The sequence below is a fragment of the Equus przewalskii genome, chromosome 7, assembly GCF_037783145.1.
Source record: "Equus przewalskii isolate Varuska chromosome 7, EquPr2, whole genome shotgun sequence".
NCBI classification, from domain to species: domain Eukaryota; kingdom Metazoa; phylum Chordata; class Mammalia; order Perissodactyla; family Equidae; genus Equus; species Equus przewalskii.
In genome coordinates this window covers 90598673-90623585 of record NC_091837.1, presented here as the reverse complement: position 1 = coordinate 90623585, position 24913 = coordinate 90598673, and the positions used below count along the sequence as shown (strand labels likewise).

Genomic DNA, 24913 nt, shown 5'->3' with positions numbered 1-24913 from the left:
TGCTAATGGGAATTTGTCCTCTTTTGTAGGGTGACAAATTGTCAAGACTCACCTGTGAGCGGGTGATGAGACTTCTGGGTTTATATCATCTCTCTTTCTTGTGGGAATACCATTATTTATTTCTCAACATATTAAAAAAATACCCAAATATGTAAGGATTATATTTATTAATTAATCAAGACACAACTTTTTTATGTTTAAGCCTGCTTCCTGCTCCCCATCTTGTGGTAATTATTTAGAAAGGATCCAAATGCTGAGTTTAATTAAAAACATACTGTTGTTGGCTCTTACTTCAGATTTAAAATAAAGGGAATAAAACATAATAGAAACATGTGTGCTCACCAAAAATTATGCCCAGTACCAATAACTCACAGATTTCTGCCAAAACAACTCACATGCTGTATTTAGTGGCCCATGATTTTTCATATTTTCACCTATTTCTAAGCCAGCCCAGTTTATTTTTATGCACCTAAGGATGGTCAGGAGATAAGGGTTTCAATTTTCCTTTTGTGATTGACTGACTCTCCAGTTAACCTTTCACTTTCTTATTTGAGAAGGGAAATGGGTATTCGGGGATTTTAAAAAATTCATCATTTGTTTTCCTTTCATTGTCAGTTTGAAGCTATTTTCCCAGCTTGCTTTTCATGTGAGAGAGGGAAAAACCTTTCCTGTTTCAGAGTATAAAGAGCTTTAAAATCCTTGGATGAGCAAAGGGAAATTGAAACAGTCTAACGTTCAGCAAATATCAAGAGTTCTGTGTGTTTGAGGTGATAGCATCTGTCCCAAGGCTGGCGGCATCGGAGAACCGGGGAGAGCGCACCGCACAGCTCTGCGCGCTGTATTTGCCGCACGAGCTCTGCAGACACAGCCTGAAGGTTTCAGTTCTGCTGTGGGCATAGCAAAATAGCCACACACACCGAGAAATGCCCAGTGACGTGACTGAATTTTCTGCTGGCATCCGGATATTTGACACCTTCACCGCCCCAAGTAATGTTTTCAAAATGGTGGTTGGCTCCGAAGAGTCTTTTTCAGTTGGTCTCAGTGAAATTAATTATTACCTCTTCTGGGCCCACTTGCTTTTAGGTCTTACCTCTAAATGTGAAATAAAAGCCATGCCAAAAACTTGGGCATCAACATGCCAATTGAGGGTTTTTCTCTCTCCTTACCGTATATATACTCAGCCATACACTTGAGACTGTTTTTTTCAAAGTAATTTATTTACTTGTACATTAGGTTCCCAGGCTCTGTAACAAATTACCACAAACCGGGGGGCTGACAAACAATGGAAGTGTATTGTCTCGCAGTTCCTGCGGCTAGAGGTCTGAAATCAAGGCATCAGCAGGCAAGGCTGTGCTCCTTCTGAGGCCTCTGGGGAGGACCGTTCCCTGGCTCTGACAGCTTCTGGTAGCTCCAGGCGGTCCTCGGCAGCCCCCGGCATTCCTCAGCTTGCAGCTGCACCTCTCCAACCTCTGCCTCTGTCTTCACTTGGCCTCTCCCCTGTGTGTACCTCTGTGTGTCCTCTCCTTTCTCATGAGGACACCAGCCATTGGATTTAGAGTCCCCCCCCCCAATTCAGTAAGATCTCATCTTAATTCATTACATCTGCAAACCCCCAATTTCCAAATAAGGCCCCACTCTGAGAGTCTAGGCGGCCATGAACTTTGGGGGACACTACTCCACACAGTAAACACGTATTCCACAATCACCTACTGTGTGCACAGTACAAAAACCCACATTACGTGTCCCTGTCCTCAAGGAAGCTGCAGTTGACTTCCTGCCCAACAGCTCCCATCACTGCCAATTCTCAGTCCACTGAGTTGGCCAAACAGACACTCCAATAACCAGTGTCCAGAGCAGTTTCTGGCATCTACTGGTACTTCCAGAAGAAAGAAGAGAAATAGAAAGAGGAAAAAAAAAAGGGGAAAAAAGAATGTCTAAGAAAAGGAGATGAGACGGTGAGGCAGGAGAGGACAAAGCAAGCTCCTGGCTGTGGGGGGGAGGGGGGAGCTCAGCGACACAGTGCAGCCTGGCCATGAGAGTAAGAAATGGCACAGCTTGCCCATCCACGGGTCTTGGGTGCACCTTCAAAGCACAAAAGTGTGGGTAGAATGATGCCAGAGATGGAGTTTCCCAGTGATTTTACTCAAATGGAATTGTATGTAGAATATTTGTTCAGGAGGGCACACAGCACAGGCGCACCATTCGCCCACGTGTGTCAAGAGCAGCCCCTCCTGGGAAGAGCCCTGTGAGTGGGTAAAGCTGAAGCCAGGGCTTTCACTGCCGCATTCGAGACCCAAGTGAACCGTCAGAGCAATTACGCCCACCATACCAGCTATCCACAGACGAGGGGGCAGGTGGCAGAACATTTCAGCACGTACCTGGTTGATGGGCACCATACAGAGCCAGCCTGTGATGGAATATTGGGGCTAATTCAGAGAAGTTATTTACCACGAAATTAACGAAATTTAAGGTTTGGGGCTCATCTCCTACAGGTCCCTTCTAAATAAGTACGCATCTTGTACCTAATTTTTATTGACAGTTTTGTATTCCTTTTCTTAAAGAGGATGCTCTGAATTCTAAAACCTTAAGGTCCCACAAACCTGGGTCCAGCCTGGGCTAGTGAAGGATGGGGGAGCAGCCTGGACCACCAGGCACAATGTTCAAGGCCTGCCAGCCCTGGGTCCCAGCTGCTGCCTCGAATCGTCATTTGGGATGACATGTGGGCTTCGTTCCAGAAGCTTCTGCCGTCTCCTTGTGATTTAGGTTGTGCTATTTTTAAAAATCCATTTGGCTTTTCACTGTACTTAATTTTACAGAAAATAAAATTGAAGAAACCATCTGTATCAGCAGTTCCACTATTACTTTTAGCTTGGGCTCTTGATTTTCTGCGAGAACTATCTCAGTCCATGGAAAATCCCCCGGGAAGCTTTATAAAATACTGTCGTCTCCCTGCAGGTTTCTAGCGGTTCCACTGTAACCGGTCTGGGATGTGGCCTGAGCATGGAGATCCTCAAAGCCCCCAGGGCTCCCAGGTTGAGGGCTGCCGCTGGTATAAATCCAGGTTTGTTTATCTGGTGAGGTTGTGTCGTAAGGAGGTGCCACCTGGGGAAGAAGTGAGGTGATCTCTGTCCGCTCAGGGAAGGTGATGATTTGGGGCATTGGGCCATGAAGGAGCCAGAAACACAGCTGGCAGAGATAGGCGGTGGGAGGTTTCTTGTCTCTGCCACTCTTCCTTGGGAATCTGTTCACAAGATTCCTATGGAAGGCTGTCCTTCCTCAGGAACTGTGAGTCGGGGGAGGAATTAGAGACATGGGAAGTGCTGGGAGGGAGGACTGAGGATGAGGTCTGAGCACCTGTGGGGAGCTGAGCAAGGACCAGACCCTGAGGAATCGCTTTTCCACAGGCCTTGCTCTGGAGCTGGTAGAGGAGCCATTCTCCTGCCTGCACCCCAAGGCCAGCAGCACCCAGGCGCCCAAGCACCTCATGTCAGCTTTCAGAGGGGACGTTGGTGTCCTCGTGATGAGTGAGGCTTTGCTGAGGACTCTGTAGGTGCTGGAGCCAAGGGAAGAACCAGGGGGCCCAGGATGCTGCCCTCAGTCAGTGCACAGTGTGGGACCCTAGGTCACACAATTGGAGACACTGAGAAGTAACTGGGGGTTCCATGAGGTGGGCAAAGGTGTAGCATCAAGCAGACGGGGGAATGTGTCACCATAACAGAGGAAGTGTGTCCTTGATTTGTAGTCATAGTCTGCTAAGACCTGGGACACCGGGCAATGTTAATATGAACTTCTCTTTCAGTTTGGTAAATTAAAGAATTCCCTCAATACAATCAAAGACAACAAATTTCCAATGAAAACGTTTATCGAACAGGTGGGGTTCAGTTGTTACATGCTGCCCGGAACCCTGCACAAAGTTTTATTCCCCTGAAAACATTTGTTTCCCGTTGGGCGAACATAGGCAAGATAAGTGAGGAGTTGAATTCAAAGATGTAATCTGCTCATGGTTATTTGGCAGATTTTCAAACTGTAAACAGTTGTCACTCACAATTCAGGTGTCATTATTCATTGTGGTCCTAAAAAGAAAAATAAGAGACTGGAACTTGGTTTTATGGATATAAGGCACTCACCCTTAAATTAGCCCATAATGGTGAAGAGACAGCTGAAAGCCCGTTTGGATTTAGCACCTGCATTTAAGGAGCATCATAAATGCACACTACATTCTCTCACTGCCTGGAATATCTGGAGAATATTCCTTCCTTCAGGCAGGTAAAAGATACGTGTATTAGTTTCCTGTAGCTACTGTAGCTAAGACAAACTTAGTGACCTAAGACAATAGCAATTCCTTCTCTTATAGGTCTTCAGTTCAGAAATCTGAAATCAAGATGTCGGCAGGGCTGGTTCCTTCTGGGATTTTCAGGGTGAATCTGTGTCTTTAGTTTTCCAGCTTCTAGAGGCCACCCGTACTCCTTGGTTCACGGCCCTTTCCTCCTTCAGGGTGTGTCACTCCAGCACCTAGTTCTACCATCACATCTTCTTTTCCTCTTGCCTCCTTTTACAACAACTGTTGTGATTGCATTGGGCCACAGGACTATCCAGGATGATCTCCCCATCTCAAGATCCTGCCCTTAATCGCACCTGCAAAGTCCCCTTTACCATATACGGTGACGTATCACAGGTTCCAGGGACTAGGATGTAGACACCTTTTTTGGGGCAGGGGTTATTATTCAGCCTCCCGTCACACGTGAGGTATTAGAGCATCTCCCAGGAAATGAACAAACTCAGGTCAACGACCCATCTTGAAGTCCAACTTTGCAGCGTCCCCGATGACCACCGGGGGTCTCGTGTTCCTGCCCAGTGAGTTCCAGCTTGGCCTTGGGCCTCCTTTTTACTTTGCTCGCCTCAATAGAAATGCTCAGCTTTTCTTTTCCATTCCTCCCTCCCTTCCTCCTTTTGTTTTATGTGTGTGACCAGATGTTAAACGTGACTCTTCCTGTAGTCTTGGAGTTGTGAAGGAAACTTCTAAGATGAGAACAGTACAACAGGTCCAGATTTTCTGACATCCTAGTGTGAGGGGCCACCCCAGCCAAGCAGGACTTGCACAGGAGGTGTCCACAGTGGTCCTGCCAGGATTACCCTTCTCCTCTCTCCAACTCTGGGCTATAAGCAAAGCCAAGAGCATTCAGAGAGGCTGCAGAGGCAGTTGATGAGAAGCTCCTTGGAGTAAGATGTTGGGGTGCTGAATGTTTGCTCTCTGCTCCCCACAGGGGAGGAGAGGTGCTTGACAAACCTCGAGCCACTTGAAAAGCTTGACTTGAGTCTACTGACATGAGTGTCTGATTTATGCTGGAAAAGCCTCCAGCTGAGTGACTGTGGCCACTGGCTGCCCTGGGAAAACTAGAGGAAGAGGCTGGGATGGGAATGGTCTGTCTCCAGAATTTTCTGTGGGCCAGATGTGGACCCTGCAGTAGGGAACCAGACTGGGTTGTCTTGAGAGGGAATCTACCCAAGAGAAAACTGGAGGAGAAGCAGAGGATAAAGTGTCCAGAGGAAGCATCAGACAAGCAAGGGAATTGTAGGCTAGAGACCCCCAGCCCTGGGAGAGTTATCTCTGAAGAGCTCATAACAGCATCTCTTGAGGAAAGAAATCAGCATTTGAAATATGCGGTATCTCAAGGACCCCGATGTCAAATTATAATTGTCCTCATCACGTAAGACCCTTTCCTCCCAAGGCTGCCATATACATGTGAAAGTCACCCCATAAGTGTGCAGTGCCCAACCTATGGCACTATTTCTTACCTCTCTTCCATCCCGTATTCCCCAACTGTGAGGTCCAGACCAGCAAGCAAGTCGAGGACGGGTTTCCGGTTCCTGCTGAAATGGAGACTTAGCATGGGCTCCCAGCTCTCTTTCCACAAATCAACTTTGGATTATAGAGAAAAACATGGAATTAAAGAAACGGCAAACAAACACATGAGAATCCCCTGGAAGACTGAAGGCTGGTGTGAGAGTGGAGTGGGATGAGAGTGGCTGCAGCTGGGACAGAGAGTAGCTGGTGGTGGCAGTGGGAGGATAAGTGAAGGGAAAAGCAATTTAAGTTCTGCTCTTGCCTCTCCTAGTCATTGCCTTGGGATAATCATTGCCAAAGACCAATGATGTAGGTGTCCATGGGAATAAAATCCGTGCTGAGTGAAGAGTCAATTCATTCATCCATTTACTCAACAAATATTTACCAGGTGCCTCCCATGTGCCAAGCACTAATCTGAACACTGGATATAGCAATGACAAAACAAAACAAAACAAAACAAATCCCTGCACTCATGAGCGGGAGCAGCAAGTGCAAAGGCCCTGAGGGGAGGTGTGCTTGATGTTTCCAAAGAACGGCAAGAAGCCAGTGGGGCTACCATGGAGAATGAAGGGAAGAGAATCAGGAGATGGGGTCAGAGAAGTAACTAAGGGCAGATCATGTAGAATATGGTAAGGCACTAGCTTTTAGTGTAAGCAAGATGGAAAGCCATGGGAGGCTCCCGGGAGAGGACTATCTATCTGTTCTTGAGAATGAACTGCAAGAGGGCAAGGGAGAGGCTAGGTGAACAGTTAGGGTGTTGCAGGTTAAGATGTGGATGGACCTGGGGGTGGAGATAGAGTGGTGGTAAATGACTGAATCTTGGCTATATGTTGAGGTAGAGACAACAAGATTTGATAATGGATTAGATTTGGGGGTAAGAGAAAGACAAGTCAAGGATGACACCCAGGATTTTAGCCTGAGCAATGGCAAGAATGAAGTTGCTGTTAACTGAGTTCGAGAGACATGCAGAAGGAATAGTTAGGGCATATTAGGAGCTTAGTTTTTGACAGGTTAGGTTTGAGATGCCTATCAGTTATTCTGTTGGAGACAGATAAACAGGTTATGAGTTCAAGTCACAGGTCAGGGCTGCTGATACAAACTAGGTGAGTTATCAGCACATAGAAGGTATTGAAAGTGACAAGAATGGATGAAATTGCCAGAGAGTCAGTGTAGACAGAAATGGGAAGTCCAAGGACTGAGGTAAATGAACTAACTACTCTAATCAAAAGGCAGAGATTGGCAGAATGGATATATGAATACCATCAAGCTATGTGCTGTCTACAAGAGATGCATTTTAGATTCAAAGACATAAATAGGTTGAAAGTAAGATAATTGGAAAAGATATACCATGCAAACAATACCCACAAGAGAGATGGAGTAGCTATACCAAAATCAAACAAAATAGGTTTTAAGACTAAATTTTACTAGAGACAAAGAAGGACATTTATAATGACAAGAAGGTAAATGATCAGGAAGACATTACAATTATAAACATATTTGTACCTAACAACAGAGCCCCAAAACACATGAAGCAACAACTGACAAAATTGAAGGGAGAAATAGACAATTCAATAGTAATAGTTGGAGACTTAAATACTCCACTTTCAATAATGGATGAACAGCTAGACAGAGGATCAATAAAGAAATATAAGATTTGAACATCACAAAAAACCAACTACAGCAAACAGACATATATAAAACACTCTCTCCATCAACAGTGGAAAACATATTCTTCTCAATTGCACATGGGACATTGTCCAGGATATGATATGTTAGACCATAAAGCAAGCCTCAGTAAATTTAAAAGGACTGAAATTATACTAAATATGTTCTCTGACCACAATGGACTGAAATAAGAAATCAATAAATGAAGATGATTTGGGAAATTCACAAATACGTGGAAATTAAATAACACTCTCCTGGGGCTGGCCCCATGGCCGAGTGGTTAAGTTCACGTGCTCTGCTTTGGCAGCCTGGGGTTTTGCTGGTTCAGATCCTGGGCACAGACATGGTACTGCTCATCAGGCCATGCTGGGGTGGTGTCCCACATAGCAGAACCAGAGTCACAACTAGAATACACAACTATGTACCAGGGGGCTTTGGGGAGAAGAAAAGAAAAGAAAAGAAGATTGGCAACAGACGTTAGTGCAGGTGCCAATCTTAAAAAAAAAAATAAATAATACTCTCCTAAGTAATCAATTAGCCAAAGAAGAAATCATAAGAGAGTTAGAAAATACTTTGAGATGAATTAAAAATAAAACACCACATGCTAAAACTTACAGTATGCAACTAAAGCAGTGATTAGAGAGAAATTTATAGCTGTAAATGCCTATCTTAAAAAAGAAGAAAGGTCCCAAATCAATAACCTAGTCTTCTTAATAAATAAGAAAAATAAAACTTAATAAATAAGAAAAATAAAAGTAAACAAAATCCAAAGCAAGCAGAAGAAGGGAAATAATAGAGATTAGAGCATAATAAGTGAAATAAAGAATAGAACAACAATAAAGAATTAACAAAACCAAAAGTTAGTTCTTTAGGAAGATCAGTAAAATCAACAAATCTTTAGCTAGACTGACCACGATGAAAAGAGAAATGATATAAATTACTAAAATTAGGAATAAAAGAGGGGACACCACTACCAACTCTACAGAAATACAAAGGACGATAAGGGAATACTATGAACAATGGTATACCAACAAATTAGATAACCCAGATTAGATGAATAGATTCCTAAACAGACAGAAACCACTGAAAATGACTCTAGAAGAGACAGAAGATGTGAATATACCTATAACAAGTAAAGAGATTGAATCAGTAATTTTAAAACTTCTCACAAGGAAAAGCCCAGGCCCAGTTGGCTTCATTAGTTTTTTCAACTATGTGAAAAGAAAAATTAACACAAATCCTTCACAATTCTGCAAAAAAATAGAAGAGGAGGAAATAGTTCCAGTATCATTCCATGAAGCCCTCATTACCCTGATACCAAAACCAGTCAAAGATCACAAGACAAAACTACAGACCAATATACCTTGTGATATATTAAGACAAAAATCTTCAATATACCAGCTGACTGAATCCAGCAAGATATAAAAAGAACTACATAACATAACCAGGGGGATCTAGCCCAGCAAGGCTGTGGGTGGAATGAACAGGATGTTCGGAGCCTTTATATTTATATTATGTATTTATATAAATATTTATATATTTATTGCCTTAAATCCTTATATCTTTTAAAAAGAAGAAGGTAAAAAATCAAAGAGCTGTTTCCAACTTAAGAAGTTAGAAAAAGAACAAGAGAGCTCCAAAAAGTCTAAAAAAGGAGATAATAAACCAAAGATCATATATTGCCAGATAGAAAACAAAACTATAGGAAGGCTGATTAATGGGGCCGGCTCCGTGGCGGCATGGTTAAGTTCGCGCGCTCCGCTGCGGACATGGCACCGCTCGTCAGGCCACGTTGAGGTGGTGTCCCACATCCCACAACTAGAAGGACCTGCAACTAAGATATACAACTATGTACGGGGGGGGGGGGGGTTTTGGGGAGATAAAAGCAGAAAAAAAAAAAAAAGAAGGCTGATCAAGCCAAAAGTTGGTCCTTTAAAACTTCTGGCAGATTGCTTAAAGAAAAGGAAGAACAGGTACAAACAAATAATGTTATAAATGAAAAAGAGGACATGACTAGATAGAGGAAACATTAGAAACTGTAGCTTAGCACATACGGCTCAAGAAGAAACAGAAAGCCCAAGGAGTCTCGTAACTATCACGGAGATGTAGGAGTAATTAAAAATCTCCCCACAAGAGAGCACCCGGTTCAAGAGACTGTGCGGAAGTCTTCTCCCAAATTCCCAAGAAGCAGCGCATTCCACTCTTACACAGCCTCTTCCAGAGGAAGTGCTCTCCAAGTGCTTCTAACAGGCCAGTATGCTTCTGATACCAATATTAGATAAAAGCAGTATACAAAAGGGAAATTAGAGTCCTATTTTACTCGTGAATATAGATGAAAAATTATAAAATATTAACAAACTGAATCAACCTGTGTATAAAAAAGATTATAGGCTGTGAGCAAGTTGAATTCACAGAAGTTCAAAGATTCTTTAATATTTGCATATCTATACATTTGATTTACTACATTTAGAGAACAAATGAGATAAACTAAATGATCATATCAATAGATGCAGAAAAAAGCGTTTGATAAAATGCAACATCCATTCACGATAAAAAAGAAAAGCACTTGATAAAGGATATCTATAAAAAATTTATAAGATATATCATCGTAAATGGGAAATGAATAGAATTATTCCTTTTAAAGGTAGAAACAACAGGATCTGTGTGCTGAAAATACAGAATCTGTATGCTGAAAACTAAAAATGTGATGAAAGAAATCAAAGAATGCCTAAATAAATGGTGAAACATATTGTGGTCATGGATTGGCAGACTCAAAATAGTAAAGGGGTCAATTCTTCCCAAAATGATCTGCAGATTTCATGCAATTCCAAACAAGATCCCAGCAGGATTATTTTGCAGATATAGACAATCTAATTTTAAAATTTATATGGAAAGGCAAAAGAATTAGAACAGTCAAGACAATTTTGAAAAAGAAGAATAAAGCTGGAGGAATCCCACAACCCTACTTCATGGCTTACTAAGACGACAGTAATAAGAACGGTGTATGCTGGCACACGGACAGGCGTACAGACCAATGGAGCAGGATAGAGTCTAGAAATAGACCCATGCAATATGGCCGAATGAATTTGTGACAATGGTAGAAAAGCAATTCAATAGAAACAGGATTTTCTTTTTAACAAATGGTGTTAGAACAATTGGATGTCCATATGCAGAAAAAGCCTCATTCTCTGGCTTTATTAACAAATTAACTCAAAGAGTGAAATCAGTTGTTGGAGAATGAGAAGATGAGTCCCTTACTGGGAGAAAATATTTACACACCACATATCTGGACTTTTATCCAGAATATATAAAGAACTCTCAACTTCAACAGTAAGAAAACTCAATTAAAAAATGGGCGAAAGCATTGAACAGACACTTCACTAAAGAGGTTGGATAGATGGCAAATAAGTATTTAAAAAGATGTTCATCGTTAGATGTTAGGGAAATGCAAATTAAAACCACAATGTGCTGTCCATAAGCCTTATGTGTTCCTTCACATCAGTGTTGTCTTAGACGTAAAATTCAAGATGTCAGGGAATTTAACCCCTGTTAGAGTGTCTAGAACAAAAGAATACTTCCAAGAGAAGTCCTCGTGAAGATGCCGAGCCACTGGAACTCTCAGCACTGCTGGTGGGGACATAAAATGGTGCAGCCACTTTGGAAGACAGTCTGGCAGTTTCTTATAAAGTTAAACAATCCCGCTCCTAGGTATAAAATTCCTAGAGAAATTAAAATGCACGTTCACTCAAAATCTGCACATGAATATCCACAGCAGCTCTATTCATATTCACCCAAGACTGGAAATGACTCAAATGTTCTTCGACAAGTGAATGGATAAACAAACTGTGGTTCATCCATACAATGGAATATGACTCAATAATATAAAGGAAGGAATTATTGATACATCTAATAACTTTCATGAATCTCGAAACCATTACATTGAGTGAAAGAAGCTAGTCTCAAAAACGTATGACTCCATCTCTATGACATTCTCCAAAGGACAAAACTCTAGTGATTGGCAGCATGTCTGTGATTAGCTGCGGATACGGGTGGAGGGAGAGTGAATATAAAAGGGCAGCATGAGGGAGACTTTTGGACGATGGAACTATTCTGTATCCTGATTGTGATGGTGGTTACGTGAATGTATACGTGTCAAAATTCACGATCGGTACACTTATTCACACACAAGTCAATTCTACTGTATGTTAAACTAAAAATAAGACTCTATAAACCAATACCAGCTACAGTTTGTTGTCTTGTTACGTACCATGAAGTCAGCTCTGACTCCTGGTGATCCTATGAGTGAGCGATGTCCACAATGTCCAGCCCTCAACAGCCCTGCTTAACTCTTGTAGACTCATATTTGGTCCTCCTCTTTTCCTGCTGCCTTCTACTTCTCCCAGCCATTATTGCCTTTTCCAAAGAATCTTGCCCTCTCGTGATGTGTCCAAAGTAGGACAGCTTCAGTTTTATCATTTTTGCCTCCATCAATAGCTGAGCCTTAATTTGCCCTAGGACCCACTTATTCTTCTCTCTGGCAGCCCAGGGCATCCACAGAGCTCTCCTCCACTGCCATATTCCAGATGAGTCCATTTATTTTCTGTCAGCCTTCTTCACTGTCCAGCTTTTGTACCTGTACATAGTAATTGGGAATTCAAGGGTGTGGATAATCTTGGCCTTGGTCTCTAATGACGCTTCCTTACACTTGACGATCTTTCCTAATTCTTTCATTGCTGCCCTTCTGAGTCTCAGTCTTCTCTTGACTTTTTGGCTGTGGTCTCTGTCTAAACTGATGACTGAACCAAGGTAAACAAAATCTTTAAAAATTTCAGTGTCTTCATTGTCTACACTAAAGTTGTGTAGTTTTTCTGTAGTCATGATTTTTGTCTTCCTAATGTTCAAATACACTCCTTCTTTGGCACTTGAATTATTATCATGCGCTTTAAACGATGGGTGTCAGCAAGGCCTGTATTATGGCAGAAATTCTTAAAGCTCCCAACACCAGTTGCATACTTCTTCAGTTACACAAATAAAATATTTTAGTCACAGGAAAAAAATACTGTAGGAAGAAGACCTGGATGCCTACTACTACTACTTCTAAACAACATGGACTTTAGGTTCAAAAAAATAAAGACATGAGGACTGGAAGGGAGGAAATCTAACCATTACTGCTTGCAAGTAGGGAGGAGGGGTCTAAGAATGAAGAGAAAAGAGATGCACCCGCTCGCCAGCTCAGATCTTCTGGTCTGAGGCTGACCCGGGCCAGGAAAGGAGAGAACTTGTAAATGAACTCTGGGGCTCTAATGTTTAACCGGACTAGCCCCTTTACTACCTAGAAAAGAGGCTATTGTTTAGCACTGAAAGTGACTAAGCTGGGAGAGTTGCCAAAAATGTCAGGCGCCAAGAATACTGAAAACACTATATGTTGCGGGAAAAAAAAAAAAACACCCGGAAATCTGCTTTCTGATTGCACCATAGCCAGACAAGCTAATTCACTACGCTGAAGAGATGTTTACTCTCTGATGGAGTAGAAGCAACAAACCCATGGAGATCAGGCCCAGGTCAGAGACCCTCACCCTGGCTCCCTTCGCCACGCCCACACACCCACTCATGCTGGGAGGAGCAGGAAAACTTCCCAACTCAAAGTAAGTAAAACTGGTACCGTCCTTGCCCTCCTGGGATTTACAATCCAAGACAAGGATGATGGGAAGGGGCGTGCACCGCTTGTAGACAACTCAGCAAATCTTTCCCATTAAAACAGCAATCTGGAAAAGAAAAGGGTGTGCATTTGGCAGAAGGAGTGAGTGAAGAAGGGAAAAAATTACACGATAAGATGAAAAGAACTTGGCAGTGAGACTGGAGACACTGAGTGCTGGGGAAGGCTGGCAGTGGGGAATTAAGTGAAGAAGGGTTGAGTTTATGGGTCTGCACAGATGAACTTTTTGTTTGTTTGTTTTTTGGCTAGCGTTACTTGATTACCTGCATTGACTGGCATTTGTTGTATGGGATTTTCTTCCTGAGTAATCCTGTACCTTGGCAAGCACATAGAATATAGTTTTTGTAACTTTTTAAAAACATTGCTGGCATAGGTTAGTTGTAATCAGAACAGCTATAATCAGTGCTTCACAGAGAATCTGTTTTCTGATTTCACAGAGGCAACGACGCTTTATCAGAGGGCTCACTTTCATTCTCACTTGATATTTTCCTTTATTAACCATCATGGGGGCCAGCCCCGTGGCCGAGTGGTTAAGTTTGCAGGCTCCACTTCAGTGGCCTAGGGTTAACTGGTTCGGATCCTGGGTGTGGAGCTACGTAACAATCATCAAGCCATGCTGTGGCAGCGTCCCACATAGGAGAACTAGAATGACTTACAACTGGGATATACAGCTATGTGCTTGGGCTTTGGGGAGAAAGAGAGAAAAAAAAAAGAGGAAGATTGGCAACAGATGTTAGCTCAGGGCCAATATTCCTCACGAAAAAGCATACCTTAAAAAAAAAAAATTGGGGCCAGCCCAGTGGTGCAGTGGTTAAGTATGCACGTTCTGCTTGGGCAATCTGAGGTTCGCTGGTTCGGATCCTGGATGTGGACATGGCACCACTTGGCAAGCTATGCTGTGGCAGGCATCCCACATATAAAGTTGAGGAAGATGGGCACAGATGTTAGCTCAGGGCCAATCTTCCTCAGCAAAAAAGAGGAGGATTGGCAGCACATGTTAGCCCAGGGCTAATCTTCCTTAAAAAAAAAATCATGTTTTCTAGCTGGGACTCAAACAGATTTTTGTACATCCATGTTCATAGTAGCATTATTCACAATAGCCAAAAGGTGAAATCAACCCAAACGTCTATTGACAGATTGGTGGATAAGCAAAATGTGGTATATCCATACAACAGAATATTATTCAGCCCTAAAAAGGCAGGAAATTCTGACACATGCTACAATATTGGTGAACCTTCAGGACATTATGCTAAGTGAAATAAGCTAGATACAAAAAGATGAATACTGTATGACTCCACGTGTGAGGTACCTGGAGTAGTCACACTCAGAGAGACAGAATGCACAACGGTGGTTGCCAGGGGCTGGTAGGAGGGAGGAATGGGAAGTTGAGTGTTTGATTGTTTTTATTGTTTAATAGGTACAGAGTTTCAGTTTAGGAAGATAAAAAGTTATGAAGATGGATAGTGGTGATGGTTGCATCACATTGTGAATATAATTAATATCACTAGGTAAAAAGGTATTAAATGGTTAAAATGGTAAATTTTATGTTATGTATATTTTACCACAATTTTTAAAAAATCATGTTTTCTAATGGGAAATTATATATCTTTCAGCCACTTGTTTTATTATTAAAAATTAGTATCAATAAAGAAAAATATATAATACCATTAACCTATTTATGGACCACTTTCATAGTTTATCCTTAACTATCTTTGTCCTTTGCTCATTGTTCCAGTGCCAAAATTTTGTAGAAAACTTATCAAAGTGCATAATGATTTAGGAAGTCATCCTGTGACTCCCTTTCCTGCTCTGTATGAAGTTCCATTTAGTTCTGTAAAAGTCATAGCTGGTGGTGGGATCTGAGGAGGAGGCCTTAAGAAATGAGAATGTTTCTCGTTTCTGTGTGTTTGCAGCAGAAGTAGCCATGGAGACGTTGTAGAAACAATGTGGTAATTCTTTAGCCAACTTCTCCCCAAGCTGCTTCATTTCCTTTTATCATCTTTTGGGATGCTGTCTGCCCCAAGTTTCCTGTCTGTAAAGTATTCCGAAGGACTTTCTACTGATTCTGAGTCTCAAGGCTGGGGTAAATGAGAAGGGCTGGCAGAACAGGGGGCTGGATGCCGAGGAATTCACGATGAGTGAGACCCTGCTTTTCTCCCAAGATGCGCCCCGTTCAGTGGGAGAACTAGGTTTGTAACACACACACACAATCAGGTAAGCACTGTGGGAGGGTGTTTAAACAGTGATGGGGTGGGGAGAGGGGAGGGGGGTCAGGTGAGACCCTGAGGATGTGGGATTGGAGGGGGGTCTTGAGGGATGAGCAGGGGCCACCAGGAATGAAGGAGGACCCAGGGGCTCCACAGCGAGCCGCTTGTGCAGGAGAGGGAGGGAATGGCACGAGCAGAGATCATTTCACAGAGCATTCAAGTGACCCTTGAGCTGGAGCATGGAAGTCGGCTTCCTTGTCCAGGAAAATAACTCATAGCTCAGGAGGGGACGGGATGTTGTCGTGGAGGCCTGGACAGGACTTTGGACTGAATGTGAGGGCTGAGGGGCTGGTTAAGACCGTTAGTGGCCCAAAGCACTGAAAGGATTTTGGCACTCCCCCATAACTAAGTCAGCATAAAAATAACTCTCAAATGTAAATTGAATGCATAGAAGTCTAACAGAGTTAGCTTTCCCCATGATAATTATTTATTTGCTTTGCATGATATATCCAAAATAAAATTAAGTCCTTTCAGCAAGTATTTTGAGGTTTTGTGCTGCTCTTGTGCCCTAGGCATGTGCTTACAATCCCCACTGTAAAAATCCACTCATATGTCATCAGGGAAATGCAAATTAAAACAACAATGAAATACCACTACGCACCTACCGGAATGGCCAAAATCTAAAACACTGGCGACACCAAATGCTGGCAAGAATGTGGAGCAACAAGAACTCTCGTCCATTGCTGATGGGAAGGCAAGATGGTACAGCCACGTTGCCAGACAGCTGGCAGTTTCTTGCAAAACTAAACATACTCTTACCATGTGACCCGGCAGTAGTGCTCCTTGGTACTTACCCAAAGGAGTTATGTCCACACAAAAATCCTCACATGGAGGTTTATAGCAGCTTCATTCACGATTGCCAACACTTAGAAGCCGCTAAGATGTCCTTCAGTAGGTGAGTGGATAAATAAACTGTGGTTCAGCCAGACAGTGGAGTAGTGTTCAGTGCAAAAAAGGAATGAGCTATCGACAAAAAAGAAATGAGCTATCAAACCAAAAAAACACGAGTATCAAACCATGAGAAGACATGGAGGAAGCTTAAATGCAAATTATTAAGTGAAAGAAGCCAATCTGAAAACGCTGCATACTATATGATTCCAACTACATGACGTTCTGGAAAAAGCGAAACTACGGAGACATAAAAGAGCAGTGGTCGCCAGGGGTGAGAGAGAGCGAGGGAAGAATAAGTGGAGCGCAGAGGGTTTTTAAGGCATTGGAACGGCTTTGTATGATCCTATACTGGTGGACAGATGTCATTATAAATTTTTCCAAACCCATAGAATGTACAACACCAAGAGTGGGTCCTAATATAAACTGTGAACTCTGGGTGATAACGACATGTCAATGTAGGTTTATCAATTATAACTAATGTACCACTTTGTGGGGGATGTTGATAGTGGGGAGACTGTGTACATGTAGGAGCTGGGGGAATCTCTGTACTTTCTGCTCAATTTTGCTGTGAACCTAAAACTGGAAAATAAAGTCTAGTTAATAAAGTCCAGTGTTGGGTGTGAGAGAGGGGTAGGACCAAGGATCATCCTGGGTTTCTGGCCTAGGAGGTTGCTAGGTGAATGATGACGTCATTGGTGGGTGTAAGGGCTCTCAGAAGGAGTGTATTTGAGCAGAAAAGGTGAAAGACATCTGAGGCTAAAGAAGGTCAAGACGCGCATTCTGGGAAGCAGGGTTGAGGTGGCACAACCTCTTCTATGTAATAATACAATCTCGTCATTAACAAAGCCACTGCTGTCTCTCAACAATGTTTGGAGAGCCAAGATTAACAGGGCTGAGGGAGTGTGGGGGTGATTTGACACTATGGCTTCTCATACGCTGACATTTAATAACCACCTAATTCCTTGGTAAGTAGAATCTAATTCCAGAATGATTAGTATCTTCAGGATGTTTATATGGCAAAGTAGTTGCAGCCAAGGCATTTAGTCTTTTCCGATGCTAACAGCTTAGACCCATCAGCGAGCTGAGGGCCTTTGATTTGCTGGTGAAAAAGATCCACTTCATTGGACCCAGTTCGGTGTTAGGTGAGCAGTTACAGCTGCGGACCATTTCAGGCATGCTTTACTGTGCAGCGTTGCATGTTATTTGCCAAAAAGGAAATAACAAATTCTGGGAAGTCGTCCTTTCCTAAAGACCCTTGTGTAGGCATCTCAAGGCCAAGTGGCATGATGCGTTTTTTCCCTGTGAGGTGCTTTCACGTGAATAGTATGGGTGTGATATGGATCTTTCACATGTGCTCACATGAAGACAGCACTGTGTGTAAAGTGTGGGCTGGAAAAAGGATTCAGGGTGAGAGCGAGAAGGATTAGCATCAGCGTGGTTACTCCCATCTCTCCTCCTGCACTGGAGGGAAATCCCAACAAGCAGCTGTGTCTTGAGTGGAAATGAAAATATGAGAAGGGAGGCCAAAAAAGGCTAGACATTTCCTAAAGTTTGTCTCAAACAATGTGGTACAACTGTGGGTGGTTAGGAAACCTCAGACGCTTATAAGTCCGAGGCAAGCCCTGTGAGGAACACAGTGATTCATTTTGTGCGAAGATTTCTGGCAAACTTCAAGAAACAACAAAGGCATCAGCAGAACAGCACAGCAAAGACTGCAGTGGGTGGTTCTAGATGTATTACATCCAAAACAGTATGGGAAATAATGTTGAGTGCCTGCAGGATTTCAATCACAGCCCTTAACCAATATCGCTGGTGTTCTAAGATCAAAGGAAAACACTGCTCGTGTGTGTTCTGTGAGCTGAGTTTCCATAGTACCCACAAAGGAAACAGGCGCTCTACTTTCTTGAGTTTCAGCTCCACTGACAGATCCATGACAAGCCATGGTTTCCTTATTTCTCACGCAAGCTCCTTCACTTTCTCAAACCAAGCAGTGCCACAAAGGGGACAGAACCTGGACTAACGGTCCTAAAATGTGGTTCCACCATAAAAGGACCTGATCTCAAGACAACAAAAGAAGGATTACATGACTTGTGGAGCCATTGAAAATAAAAATGGTGGCTCTTCATTAGGGAAATGCACTTTAAAATCACAACGAAATGCCACTTTACATCCACTGCAATGGCTATAAGCAATACAACGAGTGTTGGAGAGGATGTAGAGAAATTGGAATCCTTGTACATTGCTATTGAGAATGTAAAATGGTCCAACCACTTTGGAAAACAGTTTGGCGGTTTCTTAAGCTAAACATAAATTTACTGTAAGACCCAGCAATTCTGTTCCTAGGAATTCAAGAAAAATAAAAACATATGTCCACATAAAGACATGTGCATAAATATTCATAACAGCATTATTCACAATAGCCAAAAAGTGGAAACAACTCAAATGTCCATCAACTGAATAGATAAACAATACGTCACATATCTATACAATGGATTACTGTCCAATAATACAAGAGGAATGAAGTATTGATACATTTACAACTTAGATGAACCTCAAAAATATTAAGTGAAAGTAGCTAGGTGCAAAAAACACCTATTATATGATTCTATTTATATGAAATGTCCAGAAAAGAGCAAATCTATAGAGACAGATTAGTGGCTGCCTGGGGCTGAGCGTAGGAACAGGAAGTGAATGCAAATGGACAAGAGAGATCTTTATGGGGTGATAGAAATGTTCCCAAACTGGATGGTGGTAATGGTTGCACAACTCTGTAAATTTACTAAACATCACTGAATTATGTACTTAAAACAGAGAAAATTTTAGGGTATGTAAGTTATACTTCAATAAATCTGTTTAAAAAATAATGATGATGACTATAACCCAGCAATCTGAGAACCCACAGTGTGGAGGATCTCTGATCAAGGAGGCCACTTGTCCTTAGAAAGGAGGAAATTGTGTTCGTTTGCCATGCAAGAGTTGTGAGAGGCAAGAGCCATTGTCCCGAGTTTCTGGGCAGATGACGAGAGGCTTTCTCTGGCCCTTAGAAGATGACAAAGATGAAAGGGAGGAAAAATTATATAATCCTATGGCTTGGCCCACAACCCTTCCACTATAATGTCCCCCACTGGAGTCCATTTGGGATCCCTGTGTACGTTTGGCGTGCAAGACCTAGCAGGTGGTCCTGGGACCAGCACAGGTTTGGCAGCAGCAGCTGCAGACCTGTCTTTTTGCAGGGTCCCTCGGGGGGCAGGGGTCACAGGAGAGAACAGAGAGGAAAGGAGATACAGCATATCCTTCTACAGAGAATTCCAAATTGTAGAGTATCTGTTCCCACTAAAGGAGGGCTGAGACCCTGCTTCATTCATCTCTACATCTTTATAGAATGAATGAACTCCTACCATGTTAAGTATTATTACGAAAAATGAACGAGGCTGGGAGACCACAGAAGACGAGGCAAGAGCACGTTCGAAGTGGTTCAGCATGGCCAAGGGCTGCATCTCTCGGACATCCGGTGTCACAGCAGCTCTTGAGACCAGAAGCTACCGATGCCAGAGCTCTGATGTCTGCTTCTCTTCCAGTAATTCATCTCTGTAAATAACAATGGTTTTTCATTACACAAATAATTCATGCTTGTCTTAAGAATAAAATAAAAATTGCCTGTCATTCCTCCACCTACAGGTTAACGCTATAAACATTTTGATGTCTCTTTCGAGAATTTTTTGTGTATATACATAAATATATGATACACTTAAAAAAACTAAGGTGGAATATTATGTTTTGAAACCTGCTTTTTCACCCATTGCCATATCATGAATGTCAGAACTGGTCAAGACTCTTTCCACTGTAAATGACAGAAAGCCAGCCCAAACTGCCTTAGCCACACAGGGAATTTATCCATTGGGTAACTGAAAAGTCAGCTCTCCAATGAAGTCCTCAGGAATCCCGCTGTCCATCCCCCTCCCTCCTGGAGGCTGGTCTTACTCTCCAGCAGACTCTCCCTGTTGTGGCCCCTGGCACCACATCTGCATACCCTGGCAGCCGCAGGGCAAAGAAGTCTTCTCTTTCTCAGTTGTTCCAACACAGGCTGAGAACTGAGTCCCTTTGGCTCTCGTTGTCCCATTGGCCCCCTGGAGCTTGGTTGGCCCCTAACCAGCCCCACGGCTGGGAAAATTGACACTCTCCTCAACAGGCTGTCTCACAAGCCCACCCCCACTGCTGATGGGGACAAGCCACAGGGACTGAGCATGAAAGGATGTGATTCCCCAAGGAAACATGGGGTGTGCCATGAGAAGGGAAGGGTGCAGGGCAAAGAATAATGACAACTTCTCCTATGATCCCATTCCTATCAACGTAGACTTCATGTCACAATTTTTGGTGACAGTATACATTTTTCCATGTGTGGATGACTGAAGTTTATTGAACCAATCCCTATTACACACATTTAGGTTAATTCCAACTTGTTGCTGTTATAAACTGTGTTGTAAAGAGTATCCTGACACTACATCTTTGCCTGTGTCCTTCAAGAATCCTTAATTCTCCTGAATCAGGGTAAAACAGTTATTGAGCTTTATAAACTAGATGATTTTGGGACTCTCAGTAAAATTTTGCTAGAAGCCACGCTTCCTTTCACCATTCTAAGCTCCTGTCTCCTCACCTCTTGGAACTCCGGTCTCTGATTGTAAAGGACTCCCAGAGAGACCCATACCCGGATCCCCCACCCAGCCTAGAACCAAACTGTGAAATAACTTCTCCTTCCACTCCAAACAAAACTCTCATTTAAAAATAGGGCTGGGGCCGGCCCGGTGGCACAGTGGTTAAGTTCACACGTTCTGCTTCGGCGGCCCGGGGTTCACCGGTTCGGATTCCGGGTGCAGACATGGCACCGCTTGGCACGCCGTGCTGTGGTAGGCGTCCCACGTATAAAGTAGAGGAAGATGGTCATGGATGTTAGCTCAGGGCCAGGCTTCCTCAGCAAAAAGAGGAGGATTGGCAGCAGTTAGCTCAGGGCTAACCTTCCTCAAAAAAAAAAAAAAGAAAATAGGGCTAATCTCACGTAAGAGAAAAGTAAGAGAAGGATCTGGATAAAGTAACCCCAAATGATGGTGTAGTTGACCTTTCTTCAGAAAGGTGGCATGTGTTTGAGCAGTGACTTTTTTTGAGTGGGGAGGGGAGTTTGGCTACCACTTGTTTTCTTCAGGCTTGCCCTCCCTCACCCATAACCCCACAGGTGATCGGAAACCTGCCCGCTTCTGAAAGGCAGCCTCCCCTTTTCTGGACTTTCGCCATTGCACAAATGTGGTGGCCACCGCCGGATGGGCAAGAGAGATTGTAACAAAGCTAAGCGTGAGTTAAAATCTTGTTCTGATGATAACTTTTGCAAATGGCTGGTAAAGCTGACGAATGTTTGAAACTTTCTTGGCATGGGGCAGGATACTTCAGTAAATGGTTGTGACACGGTTAAACATTTTACAGTCTCACTTATAGAGCGAGCAATTCCAACGTCGAAATAAGAATTAGAATATCAAACCTAGAAGCAGGCGAGTGGGCCTCTCACCCTGTCACTCCCACTAACAGAGTATATAAAAAGGCCATGCCCTTGGCCGTGAAGTATTAGCTGGTGACATTCGTTCAATCTGCCCTGCCAGGTCGCTGGGATAATGTACAGGAATATATCAAGAACGACACGAACATAGGTATATTTATTGTTGTTAAAGTCCTTTTAGGAAGAAAAATATTTTTATAAGCTCTATGTATGTAAAAATGTAGCAGAATTGAGCACTAATAACCCTAGTTGTCTGGTATAGTCAGAATAAAAACTATAGAATTTTACTTTTTATTCCAATAAAGGCCTATAAGCAAAATATTCATATTCTGTTCTCAGTGACAAGTTCAACTGCCAATAGATGAGTTCAGAACCCAAAGGATATGTTCAAACGTATTCTTAACCCTGCGATGTGTCTGGATTGTTCAATTTGCCTCAGGAAATCAGAAAGAAATATTTATCTTATAAAAGCACTTTCTCAAGAAAAATTCCACAGGGTGCTCAAAGTTTTCTGATCTTTTAGACGATGTGCTAGAAATATGTATTCCACCCATTTCTTCAGCAGATATTTAAGGACGCCCTTCGTAGTAGGTGCCAGATTAGATGCTGGGATTACAACAGAAAATAAGACACGGTCCTTGCCCTCACACAGCCTCTAGTCTGATGGAAAAAATAAATGAAGAGGCACAGTCTGGTCTGAGTGTTTAATGAAACATACAAACTTGATTACATCGATGTTCCCTCTGCTCTGATGTGGGGGGTGCCTGAGCCCTGGCATGGGGCACTGGTCCTGGACTCTAGAACACCGGTGCCTTTCATCTGCTGCCAGGATTTCTGCGCCACGTGGTTATACAGAGCTAAATTTCCGTCTCCTTCAAGACAAAGGAAAACTTCCTGGTGAACTTCTGTGTAAATTAAGTATGATTGGAGGGATCACTGTACTCAGCCATTTCTAATATTACGACTTCAATTTTCATAGTTTGGGAAAAGAAGGAGAGAAAAGAGTTACTGGATTTCATACAATTCTTTTAAGGAGTCATACCTGTTCAAATCAGGACGCGAAGCTGGCACAGGGCCACGCCACTCCCCCAGCTCTGCCCATTCCCTTGCTCCTGACCTGCGGGCTCCCTGCGAGGCCCCATGAAGGCTGCCAGTCATTCGGAATTACACAGCAGAATCGCAGAATTGTGCTGGTGGCAGCAATGTGCAGCAAGCAGGATCCCTGGGAGATGAGACCAAACTCATTTCTTCTTGGTCGTCAAGCCAAAGCTTCACATTTTGTTGTTAATGTAATTATTTATTTGTTATTTTTTTGCTGCTCTAGAGGAGTATCTTTAGCCATCCAGCTGGCCTGTAAGGCACCTTCATGTGAACACCCAGAAAAGGCCCCTGTGGACAGATAATTTCAAAAGGCGTTCCCCCTGATGGAAAAGGGCTTGGTGGGTGGAGAGCTGGTGGACTTCAGCCCCATCACCTCTCCAGGGCTTTGTGCTGCCGTGCCAGCCACACCATGGGATGGCAGCCCTGCATTCTAAGGATTTCGTTTTGGCTCCAGAGAGTACTATAACTTCTGTATTAAAGCAATGCTGAATGTTTAAAGGACCTCTTTACTGTGGGATTATAATATTTTTTCTTCTGTATACTTTTCTTTATAAAATGCCAAAAGAAGTGTGATTATCAACATATTTTTAAAACTTACAAAAGTAAAAGCTACTTTGCAAATCCTAGTGTTGTTCATTTTGATTTTAAGTTCTGCTTTCCCCCTGCAGTTTTTATCCCTAGGTTTTACACGACTATGTTCACACTTCTTTTATCTCATTCTCCTTCCTATTCCTGCCTATCCTGCGGACGACCACACTCCCCCACACCCCAAAAAGTTCTGGGGAAAGGGAATCAACTTTGCACCAAGTCAAGATTTTACAGCAGCGTCCTAGGATGTCTCTGTGCTTCACAACTATTTTGTAATGAGACGACCAAGTTTTGATACAGCCAGCCTGGGAAACATTCCCAGTAGTGCTTCTGGCTGGCGTGCCCTGGGGGGTCGGGTGAGGGGGGGAGCTGGTGAGACAGAAGGAACTCCAACAGGCGTTATTGCTGTCGGCTGAGTGACCCCAGGTCCCGAGGGTCCCAATCCTTATTGCATTAGGGGATATCTGCGGTGCACCCAAAGGGCTCCCTAGGGGTGGCCATTTGTTAATCGGGTGTTTTATAATCCCTGGAGACTTCTACCACTGAGCCATGGACCGTTAACCGGCGAGTTGCAGAAGAGACAAGGTTAAAACGCTAGCTCCTGAGGGATAACTACCGAGCCATTATCAGGGCGGGGGCATCTCCTGTTATCCCTACTCTCGGGACGCATGTGTGAAATTCAGGCGCAGCGCAGACGGGAGCGCAAGCCCCGATCGGCTGGCACGAAACAGCAGTTGAATAAGCTTTTGCAGAGTGAATGCATGAGCCACCAGGGCGGGGAGCTTTCAGAGGCGTTCAGCTGTGACAGTTCCCCTCCTGGCGTACCACCCACCGAGCACTCTCCAAGGCAGAAAGGCTTTTAGGGAGCGGAGGAGCAGCCAGGGTGGGGAGGGGAGAGTTGGCAAGAACCAGGACAGCACTGTGGGCCCAGGCGCCCGCCCGTTTTTTATGAGGGCTGCGATTTGAACATTGAAGCGTGCTCCCCCAGATGATGGTACAAATACACATAAACACAGATTGAGACACATCTAGCGAGCGCTTTCTCCTGGCCAGGCGTAAGCGGAAATGTTTAAAGAGTGCGGCGTTTTTTACCCCTGAAAAGGACGCCCTGGAGTTTTTGCCAACCTGGGAGCCAAAGACCAGGTGGATTCAGGAGGCTTCCTGGGAACGGCGGCCAGGGGTCGCCACGACGCCCGCAGACTGTTCCGGATCCCCGACTCCACGCACGCTCGGGATCTCACCCTGGGGAGGGCCCGGAGGAAACTCAGGTCCGGGCAGACCCAGAGGAGGGAGGGGCG

General features: G+C 43.5%; 2 long non-coding RNA genes across 2 annotated transcripts; one reads left to right on the top strand and one right to left on the bottom strand.

The window, feature by feature from the left end:
* Window positions 1–12959: 12959 nt before the first annotated feature.
* On the top strand, window positions 12960–23645 carry LOC139084606 (uncharacterized). Its single transcript, XR_011542121.1, has 3 exons — window positions 12960–13155; window positions 21612–21727; window positions 22489–23645. It is a non-coding gene; the product is annotated as an uncharacterized lncRNA (long non-coding RNA).
* LOC139084605 (uncharacterized) lies at window positions 22617–24887 on the bottom strand. The gene is made up of 3 exons (XR_011542120.1): window positions 24708–24887; window positions 23044–23148; window positions 22617–22890 (listed from the first exon to the last, which is right to left on the bottom strand). It is a non-coding gene; the product is annotated as an uncharacterized lncRNA (long non-coding RNA).
* Between the last annotated feature and the right edge of the window lie 26 nt (window positions 24888–24913).